We start from the raw sequence: 10,868 nt of genomic DNA, 5'->3' as shown, positions 1-10,868 counted from the left end.
GGGATTATTTGTAAATTGCAGGAATGTTATGGATCTCTATGTACTTTCAAGGCTGAAAGAGATTATGCTAAAACCAGAGGTTGCCTGCAGGCTTTCATAGTCACCAAGTATTGGCAAATCTCCCACATCAAATTATGGTTTAGAAACTCATTGAATGTCAGGGCCAGGGTTAGAGCAAATTCCAAGGGCCTTGAATGCATGACTGAAGGAGTAGTCAAAGCTGACAGAAATAACAAAAAGGACAGTCAAGAGACTGGAGGTGTTGACATATGCATCTGAAATCTTGGGAACCCACTCCCATAATCTCATTAAAATTTGATAAGTGCAGTATGGAAAAATCAGCATAGCATAATAAATCCTCACCCAAAAGGCAAATATTTTCAACTCAAATTAAGTACTTTAAATTGGGCTAAAGAATTTACTTGGCATGTAAAGTGAAAGTAATGAGGTATTTAATCAGCAAACTTGGTGACTTGCGTCATAAGTTTATGTCTCATGTGTTTTTTCAGATCAAAGATAGTATAGGACAGTATAGTAAGGATAATCATAAAGGATAGGAAGTTACAAAGAAAAATAGCTTTGAAATAGTGCATAGGGAATAAAATATCTTTTCAATAGAATTATAAGGTGAAAGGAATTCAAAATCCTCACCATGAGCATCCTGGGGCCAATTCTTTGTTATGGAATTTGATTGAAATACTATTTTCAGTTGACCTCTTGGGGTTGTCCAAGCATCTCTGTGTGTCAAAGCTCCACGCTACTAGAGAGAAATAATAAATACTATTCAGGAGAACCAATTACACATTCTCAAAGTAAGACCAAACCACACACAATAGAAAGTAACTTAACCAGCTTAACTTGATTTACAATGAAAATCAGCACATACTTTCTGATTACTTTGTTCTCAAATATTTAGTGAGAAAGCCAAGTAAAAACAGGGCCAAACAGAAATACAGACATGAAGATAAAGTAGTTGGTAAAAGAAAGGTTAAACTGTGAAGGAGACAGTCTCCATGAATTGCATAATGAAGGTGGTACCCAAATGAATGCCATTACTTTTTCCATTATTTTCACCCAAGAAATTCATAAATCCCACAGCAGTTTGGCTTGGCACTGTTATCAAATGAAATAGAAATATCCAGAGGCAGAGAGCAGAGGGCACATCAGTGCTTCCACCAACAAGAAAGAGATTATTGGAATTGGTATTAGCAAATTCAGATCAGATACTCTGAGAAATTATTCAGAGCAGTAAAATATCACTGGATTTTAACCTTTTTCTTTAATAAATAATTGGAAATTTTAACATTACTATTGAATGCTACTTTCAGAGGAAAATTATTTTAATGACTTTAGTGTAAAATCATAGAGTAAAAAAAATCATAACTGATGTTTCTGAGGAATGACATTCAGGTAGCAATACAACACAAAGAACAAGAACATGGATATTTCGGCTTCACATTAAAAAGAAAATCTATGACAAACTGATTAAATCTTGCAAAACAGATACAGAGTAAAATGAGCCTACTAGTAAGCATTTCAAGACTATTACTAAAGGAAGAAATAATATTTCCCTAATTTATTATAGCTAATCTATTGTATTTATATTTTTGTAAAACAAACAATATTTAAATCAGTGATAAAAACTACTTAATCCCCAGTATTAAATTATAGTATTAAATTAATATGGCAAGATGATTAATAGAATATAAAATTTCCCAGAAGCCACTGTATATTTGCATTTACAAAAAAACAAACAATGCAGAACAACTGGCAATATTTTAAGGGTTAAAAAAATAGCAAAATAATAGAAAAGGTACATTTATTTATTTTATTTTGTTTATATAAAACAAGGAAAGATACCTATTTAACTTTCATGCAAGTATTAAAGATATTCAGCTAGAGCAGGAAGATACTACATAGGGTATAGACTTGTAATTTGGGGTAAGGTCAAACTATAACTGTTATATCCAAAGAAATATGCATGTGTGTGTGTGTGTGTGTGTGTGTGTGTGTGTGTGTGTGAGCATGCTTTTTTTTTTTGATATTCAAACTTACTTAGTTACATCTGAAAAGTGATTTTTTGATGTAGTATGTTTTGAAATAGAAAAAATACTTTTTTACCATGACTGTTAAGGCAGAATTTAAAAAGATTCTGGCTGTGGGGGGCACCTGGGTGGCACAGTTGGTTAAGCGTCTGACTCTTGGTTTTGGCTCAGGTGGTGATCTCATGGTTGTTAGATTGAGCCCCAAGATGGGCTCCATGCTGAGGGTGGAGTATATTTGAAATTTTCTCTCTCTCTCCATCTGCCCACCCCTCCCACTCATGCTCTCTCTCAAATAAATAAATAAATCTTAAAAAAAAAGAAAAGATTCTGGCTGTAGGCATGGAAAAATGTTGATTATAAGAGTTTTACACTCTTAGTGTAAAAATATTTGGAAATAGATGGGTATCACACATACAATTTCACTACTTAGAGTAGTAAGACTGCACACCATCTTTTAAACCTTGTTTTATAATGGTAGGCTGCATAGTGGATCCCCAAAGATGTCCATATCTTAATCCCCAAACCTGTGAGTGTTACCTTACAAAGTAAAAGAGATATTGCAGATGTGATTAAGTTAAGGATCTTGTGATGGTGTCCTAACAGCCTGGATTATCCAGGTGGGCCCAATGTAATCAGCAATGATCCTTATTAAAAGGAGGCAGGTGATTCAGGGTAAGGGGTAGGAGGTACAAAAATAGAAGCAAGCCAGAAGTTGGAATCATTCGAGGAAGAGACCAAAAGCCAAAGAATGCAGACTGCTTTTAGAAACTGTAAAAAGCAAGGAAACAAATTCATCTGAGTCCTCAAGAAGGAACTTAGGCCTGCAGACTCCTTGATTTTAGACTTCTGACTCCAGAACTGTAAGAAACACTTATCAAGTATACCATTAAGTACTGCATAATATCCCACCACCCAGAGGCATCATGATTTGTAAAACAATTTAAAATTTTTAGCCATTAGGTTATTTCCAAAATATTGGTCCTCAAAAATTGTGTGACAGACAACATTGATAATTTACTGAGGATAAACTTCTTTTTTTTTTTTTTTTAAAGATTTATTTATTTATTTGAGAGAGCGAGAATGAGAGAGAGAGAGTACATGAGAGGGGGGAGGGTTAGAGGGAGAAGCAGGCTCCTCGCCGAGCAGGGAGCCCGTTGCGGGACTCGATCTAGGGACTCCAGGATCATGACCTGAGCCGAAGGCAGTCGCTTAACCAACTGAGCCACCCAGGTGCCCACTGAGGATAAACTTCTTGAAAACAATTTCTTAAGTGAAAAAATTGGTATCTAGCGCTTGAAAGTTTCATTCCTGCTTATTGGTAGAAAATGGTTTTTTTAATCATTTGTACGTTGGTCATTTTTATGTTTCTTTTGTAAATGATTTGTCACCCCACTGTTTTTAGAGTTGTTTTCATAGTGATTTGTAAGAATTAAAAAAATTTTATTGAGGTATAATGATTTGATATTTATATATATTGTGAAATGATCACCAGAATAAGTCTAGTTAATATCCATCACCATACAGAGTTACAAAATATTTTTCTTGTAATGAGAACCTTTAAGATCTGTTTTCTTAGCTACTTTCAAATATGCAGTATAATATTAACTAAAGTTGCCATCCCACTACATTCCCATGACTTATTTTGTAACTGGAAGTTTATACCTTTGACTCCCATTTCACCTGCCCCTCAACCCCTTCCTCAGGCAAAGACCAATCTGTTCTCTATATCTATGAGCTGGTTTTTGTTTTTGATTTTGTTTTAGATTCCACGTAAGTGAGATCGGTGGGTATTTGTCTTTCTCTGGCTGACTTATTTCACTTAGCATAATACCCTCAAGGTCTATCTGTGTTGTTACAAATGGCAGGATTTCATTATTTGTTATGGCTGAATAACATTCCACTATATATATATCACATCACATTTTCTTTATCCATTCATCTGTCAGTGGACACTTAGGTTGTTTCAATATCTTGGCTATTGTAAATAATGCTGCAGTAAACATGGGAGTGTAGATATGTTTTCAAGTCAGTGTTTTTGTTTTTTTGGTTAAATATCCAGAAGTGGAATTACTTGAATTTTTTAAGAAAGATTTTAAATTTGTGAGAAAACTCCGTACTCTTTTCCACAATGGTTGTACCAATTTACGTTGGCACCAACACTGCACAAGGATTTTCTTTCTCCACATCCTTACCAACACTTATTATTTCTTGTCTTTTTGATAATAGCCATTCCAAAAGGTGTGAGATGATATCTCATTGTGGTTTTGATTTGCATGTCCCCGATGATTAGTGATGTTGAACATCTTTTCATGTGTCTGTTGACTATCTGTATGTTTTCTTTGAAAAAAATGTCTATTTAGTTCCTCTGTCAATTTTTTAATCTGTTTATTTTTTTGCTATTGAGTTGTCTGTAAAAGCTTTTTATATAACAAGGAATATAATGTATTTTCTTCATTAATTATTGTGAATCTCTTCATAATTGCAATAATATTGAAGAAAATACATTATATTCCTTGTATTCTATTATGTTTCTATATCTTTTCATATTTAACATTCTTTTTGGTACTTGAATAGCAAGACTCCTTTAAAATTATGTAATCAAGTCTGATAGGATTTCTCTTTGTGAGTACTAAGAACACATTGAAAATTTCTACCCAGAGACCAGAGTCCAATATTATCATCATCTCTATTTTTAAAATTTCTACTGTGAATTTTGAAATTTATTTATGTGATTGAGATAACCTGATACCCTAATTTTATGTTTCTACATAGCTACTTTTCCTTAATATAATTTGTTATTTTTATCTAATTCTTCCACATCAGTTTATGATGTGTTATTGTGATGTCAGTATCAAATCTTATTTTAACTTTTTAATGTAATTTAAATTTGATAGAGGATATTTGACCTTACTATTCCAACCATTCAGACAACTTATTTGCTCATCTAGGATGTTTTTTATCCCTGAGAAATTTTAGAATTTATACATCACCTTTACATACACATAAAAATTTTGGTTGAGACTTTGGTTAAATTTATGTTGTACTTTGAGAGGATAAGAACTGCTTCACTTTCAAATTTCCCAAATCAGAGAGCTATACGTCTCTCCATTTACTTAAATATACTTTAGTTATACAGTAACATTTTTATCATTTAAAAAATTTAGATGCAATCATTTATTAGGATTATTTCTAATGTTTTGTTTATTATTTTGATTTATTTCTCTTTGAAAGGATATCTCCATTTTATTTATTAAGTGTTAGTAGCTGGTATAAAGGATGTTTTGATTTTTAGGTTTTTTTTTTTTTTAAGATTTTATTTATTTATATGACAGAGAGAGACAGCGAGAACAGGAACACAAGCAGGGGGAGTGGGAGAGGGAGAAGCAGGCTTCCCACTGAGCAGGGAGAGCCCGATGTGGGACTCGATCGCAGGACCCTGGGATCATGACCTGAGCCGAAGGTAGACGCTCAACGACTGAGCCACCCAGACGCCCTAGGTTTTTTTTTTTTAACTCAGCTATCTCCTTTAAATTTTAAAATAAATTTGAATTTCCGCAGGTTTTCTGAATATGTAGTTACTTTATTTGCAAACAGTGATTATCTTCCCCCATTATTTGTTTTACAAATTATTACATTAGCCAGAACTTTCAGTTATGTTAAGTAATAATGATGATTTGGGGCTATCTAGTTTTTAGGGAAAAGAAAACTAGATAGGTAATTATGTTTTATAGCCCCATCAATGCAGCACATGACTTCTTCTTGTCGCCAAGTCTCTGCCTTGGTTCCATGACCAATATCTTAAGAACTGGTAGTCATGCTTGTTAATCAAAGCAATGATCTTAGCTTCTAACCTAATTTTGATTTGAATAGATCTTCCAAAAATAAGGCTAAATATTAAATTGTGATTGCATTCTTTTTTAAAAATTTTATTTATTTATTTGACATAGAGAGAGAGAGAGAGCACAAGCAGGGGGAGTGGCACACAGGCAGAGGGAGAGGGAGAAGCAGGCTCTGGGCTGAGCAAGGAACCTGACGTGGGGCTCGATCCCAGGACCTTGGGATCATGACCTGAGCCGGAGGTAGCCACTTAACCGACTGAGCCACCCAGGTGCCCCAATAGCATTCTTAATAGTAATGTGAATGAGAATAAAGATTCATAATTTTGTAAATTCTGGCTGTTGGTTTAGATATATCACCTGCCATTCCACTCTACAAACCCTTATGTAGGACTGAAAATTAAATTTTTAATGCATTTTCAGCTCCTGCTAATATTTGCATAATTTTAGTTGGATGCATTAATATGTTGTATAAAATGAATAATAGTCATATTTGCAAATATTTTGAATATTGATATATAGACTGTCTAAACATTTTGAAATTATAGCTTGGGTATTTTTTTAAAAAATATTTTATTTAATTGACAGAGACAGTGAGAGAGGGAACACAAGCAGGGGGAGTGGGAGTGGGAGAGGGAGAAGCAGGCCTCCCTTGGAGCAGGGAGCCTGATGCAGGGCTTGATCCCAGGACCCTGGGATCATGACCTGAGCTGAAGGCAATTGCTTAACCAACTGAGCCACCCAGGTGCCCTATAGTTTGGGTATTCTAAGTTAATAGTTGTGTAGTCATAAAGAGATTTTTTAAATAAATTTGATTTTATAGCTTTTTTTGATGTGTTAAAATTTTAAAAACGTTTCTAGATTCACTGCATTGTGTTTAAATGAATAGTAATAACAAGTTCAAGGTTGTGTGCATGAGTTCTCTGTAGATTTGTATTTTTATTTTTTTCTTCTTTGTAGATGCTAGAAAATAAAAATACTCTTATAAAGGTAAAAAATATAGGTAAACATATTAAATATATAAATAAAGGTAAAAATATTAAATATAAAATATATTAAATATATTAAATATTAAAAATTAGACTTCTTCATGATATTACTCAATCATATACTTACTTGTTTCATGCCTTCCTGACCTGTTTTTGACTCAATACCTTTAAATACCTTTAAATGATAGCACTTCTATCCATTTTCTAAATTTTTGATTTTGTACATTTTGATGCTCTTACTATGTACATGAAGATCCACAGTTAATATATTTATTGCAGAAAATATCTTAATATAAAACACTCCTATTAATCACTTCCAACCATTTTCTCATGAATTCTATCTTATTGGAAATTTATATTATCATGACTACTTTATATATTTATTTGCCTGCCTCATCTTTGTGTTTAAATATCCAAAAAATAAATTATGATTATATTCAAAGTGCATAAGATTTGAAAATATTTTAAATAATTGGTAAATTAACATAAAATTAAATACTAATTATTTTCATGTTTTCAAAAAGTTACAGTTAGCAAACCTTCATAAGTATTTATTAAAATTAATAGGTGAGGTACTTAACATAATGACTAAATATCTACATTTAACAAACTTTATTTAAATAAAGCTAGAACTTTTTATTTTCAAAATTTACTTAGGTTTTATAAAATATTTTTGTAAGAGTAAAACTATTCACAATTCTGTCGTTCAATATTTATCTGGCTATAATTGAAAAGAATAAGTACTGTGCTTCAGACATATGTGTACATAAAAGTACATAGGTGCATATTTGGGAATAATATGAATTGTGTTAATATTGCAAAATGTTCCTCATTCTCCAGTGCAACAATTGCAAAATTCAACAGTTGCTAGTCACATGCCAAGTTTAGGACCTAAAATTGAACACAAAGGAAAATAAGAAAATGGACACTCCACAACCACAGGGAAACCATACTTTGTTACACAAGAATCTAATGACTTATGCTTTCTTAGAGAAAGAAATTACAAATTAATTAGTCTTCTCCCTTACCTAAGTTCTTCTGCTGCTCATTCTCTCTCTATCCCAATGAAGACTTTTTCCCCAAAGTCAACAGGGGTACTCTTACAAGCCTTCTTAATATATAGATTTTGGTTTCTAGGACTTGCAGGCAGGAGATGTGAAGAAAAATTTCCTTTGCACTTGTTTGATAGGATTAGTCATGAGAGTGAATGGGATTACAGGATTGCTCTGTGTCTGTGCTAAGTGACAGAATCTGAGTGACAAAGCACTCCTGTGTTCCTTGATAAATTTTTGGGGTGGCTATGTCTGTGCAATCCTAGGCACTCTACAGTGCCTTAGGTAGGGATAACCCTTTCTCACATGTTAGGGTACTGGGAAATAATGTGTGTGTTAGATTAGGAGCCTATTCAGGATACTGAGGGAGAAAGACAGACTTCTTGTCTTATTTAAGCTATAAATTGTCTTGTTTCAAACTAAAAAGATGTATGTACTATTACTCTAGAGTTTTTTATTATTATGTTAAAAAAAACACAACATAAAATTTATCATCTTAACAGTTTTTAAGTGTACAGTACAATAGTATTAACTATATGCACATTGTTATGCAACAAATTTCTAGAACTTTCATCTTGAAAAACTGAAGCTCTATGTCCATTCTGTTTCTGTTTCTAAGAGTCTGACTGATTTTGATACCTCGTATAAGTGAAATATGCAATTTTGGTCTTTCACTTAGCAGAATGTCCTGATTCTTGTTGTACCATATGACAGGATGTCCTTTTGTGTTGCTGTATAATATTCCATTGTATGTATATACCACCTTTTCTTTATCCATTCATCAAGTGATAAATATTTAGGTTACTTCTGTATCTTGGCTATTGTGAATAATGCTGCAATGAATATGGGTGTACAAATACCTTTCTTTAGGACCCTGTGTTCAATTCTTTTGGATATATACTCAGAAGTGGGGTTGGATCAATATACCCAGAGGTGGATCATATGGTAATCTTAGTTTTTGAGAACTCTCTATACTGGTTTCCATAGTGGCTGCCTGATTTTTACATTCCCACCAACAATGCACAAGCATTCCAATCTCTCCACATTCTTGCCAACACTTGTTATTTTATTATTTTTTCATGGTGGGCATTCTAACATATGGGAGGTGATAATTCATTGTTGTTTTGATTTGCATTTCTCTAATGATTATTATGGTGAGCATCTTTTAATATACTTGTTGGCTGTTTATCTTCTTGGGAGACATATCTATTCAAGTCCTTTGCCCATTTGTTAATCAGGTTATTTGATTTTTTTGTTATTGAGTTTTAGGAGTTCTTTATGTATTCTGGTTATTAACCTCTTTTCAGATATATGGTTTGCAAATATTTTTTTCTTATTTTATAGGTTATCTTTTCACTCTGCTGGTTTTTACTTTTGCTTGCAGATTTTTGGTTTAATTTAGTCCCATATATCTATTTTTGATTTATGCCTGTGATTTTGATGTCATATCCAAAGAATCTTTGCCAAATCCTATTCATAAAATGTTCCTTCTATGCTTTCTCCTAAGAATTTTATACATTGAAGAATATAACTCATTTTGAGTTAATTTTTGGATATGGCATTAGGTAAGAGTCCAACTTCTTTTGTCAGTGGATATCAGTTTCTGAACAATGTTTGTTGAGGAGACTATTGTCTCCATTATGTAGCTTTGGAAACTTTTTCAAAGACCACATACATGAGGATTTAGTTTTGGTTCTATATTCTGTTTCATTGTTCTATATGTCTTTCTTTATGTCAGTACTATAATATTTTGATTACTGTAGCTTTGTAAAATGTTTTAAAATCATGAAATGTGACACAGATTTTTGTCTTTCTCAAGATTTTTTTCACTATTCAGAGTCCTTTGAAATTACATATGAATTGTAGGACGACTTTCCATTTCTACAGAAAAAATGTCATTGGGAATCTTAATAAGGGTTGCACTGAATCTGTAGATTGCTTTGGATAGCATGGACATTTTAACCATATTAAGTCTTCCAATCCATGAACACTGGATGTCTTTCCATCTATTTGTGTTTTCTTTAACTTTTTTCAGGAATGTTTTATAGTTTTCAGAATATAAATCTTTTGCCTTCTTAGTTAAATGTATTGCTAAGTATTTTATCCTTTTTGGTGCTAATGTAAGTGGGATTATTTTCTTAATTTCCTTTTCTGGTTGCTCATTATTTCTGTGGAAAAATGCAACTGATTTTTGTGTGTTGATTTTCTATCCTGTAACTTTACTGAATTTGTTTATTAGTTCTAACAGAGTTTGTGTGTGTATGTTTTTTGTGTGTGAGTGTGCGTGTGAGTGTAATCTTTAAGGATTTCTGCATACAGATCATATCATCTGTGAAGAGATAATTTTACTTTTTCCTTTCCAATTGGGATGCCTTTTATTTCTTTTTCTTGCCTGAGTGACCTGGACTTTCAGTACTCTACTGAACAGAATTGCGGAGAGTGAACATCTTTATCTTGTTCCCGATTGTAGAGGGAAAGTTTTCAGTTTTTTCTGTTGAGTATGTATTAGCTGTGGGCTTTTCATATATGACTTTTTTCAATTAGCAATAATCGCGCCTCTGGTAAACCTCATTGGCTACGATACTGCCACTGCGCAAAGCTCATATATGACTTTTTTAATGTTAAATAATTTCTTTCTATTCCTAGTTTTTTAAATGTTTAAAGGGTGTTGAATTTTGTCAAATGTTTCTCTGCATCAATTGTGATGATAATGTGGTCTTTATTTTTTATTGTATTAATGTGGTGTATTTACATGGATTGATTTTCATATATTGAACTATCCTTGTATTCCAGAAATAAATCCCACTTCATCATGATATTCAATCCTTTAAATGTATTGCTGAATTCAGTTTCCTGGTATTTTGTCTAGGAATTTTTCATCAGTATTCATCAGGAATATTGATCTATAATGGTTTTTTTTCTTGTAGGGTTTTGTTTGATTTTGGT

The 10,868-nt window shown here is 32.7% G+C and overlaps 1 pseudogene; it reads right to left on the bottom strand.

Annotated features, from left to right (window-relative positions):
* Positions 1-10,451: 10,451 nt before the first annotated feature.
* Positions 10,452-10,523, bottom strand: LOC115940820 (U4 spliceosomal RNA; annotated as a pseudogene).
* Positions 10,524-10,868: the final 345 nt, after the last annotated feature.

This window comes from Leptonychotes weddellii, chromosome 12, assembly GCF_054177405.1.
Source record: "Leptonychotes weddellii isolate Sample4059 chromosome 12, ASM5417740v2, whole genome shotgun sequence".
NCBI lineage: Eukaryota > Metazoa > Chordata > Mammalia > Carnivora > Phocidae > Leptonychotes > Leptonychotes weddellii.
The sequence above is the reverse complement of the archived record's forward strand: the minus strand, read 5'-3'. Positions and strand labels throughout refer to the sequence as shown.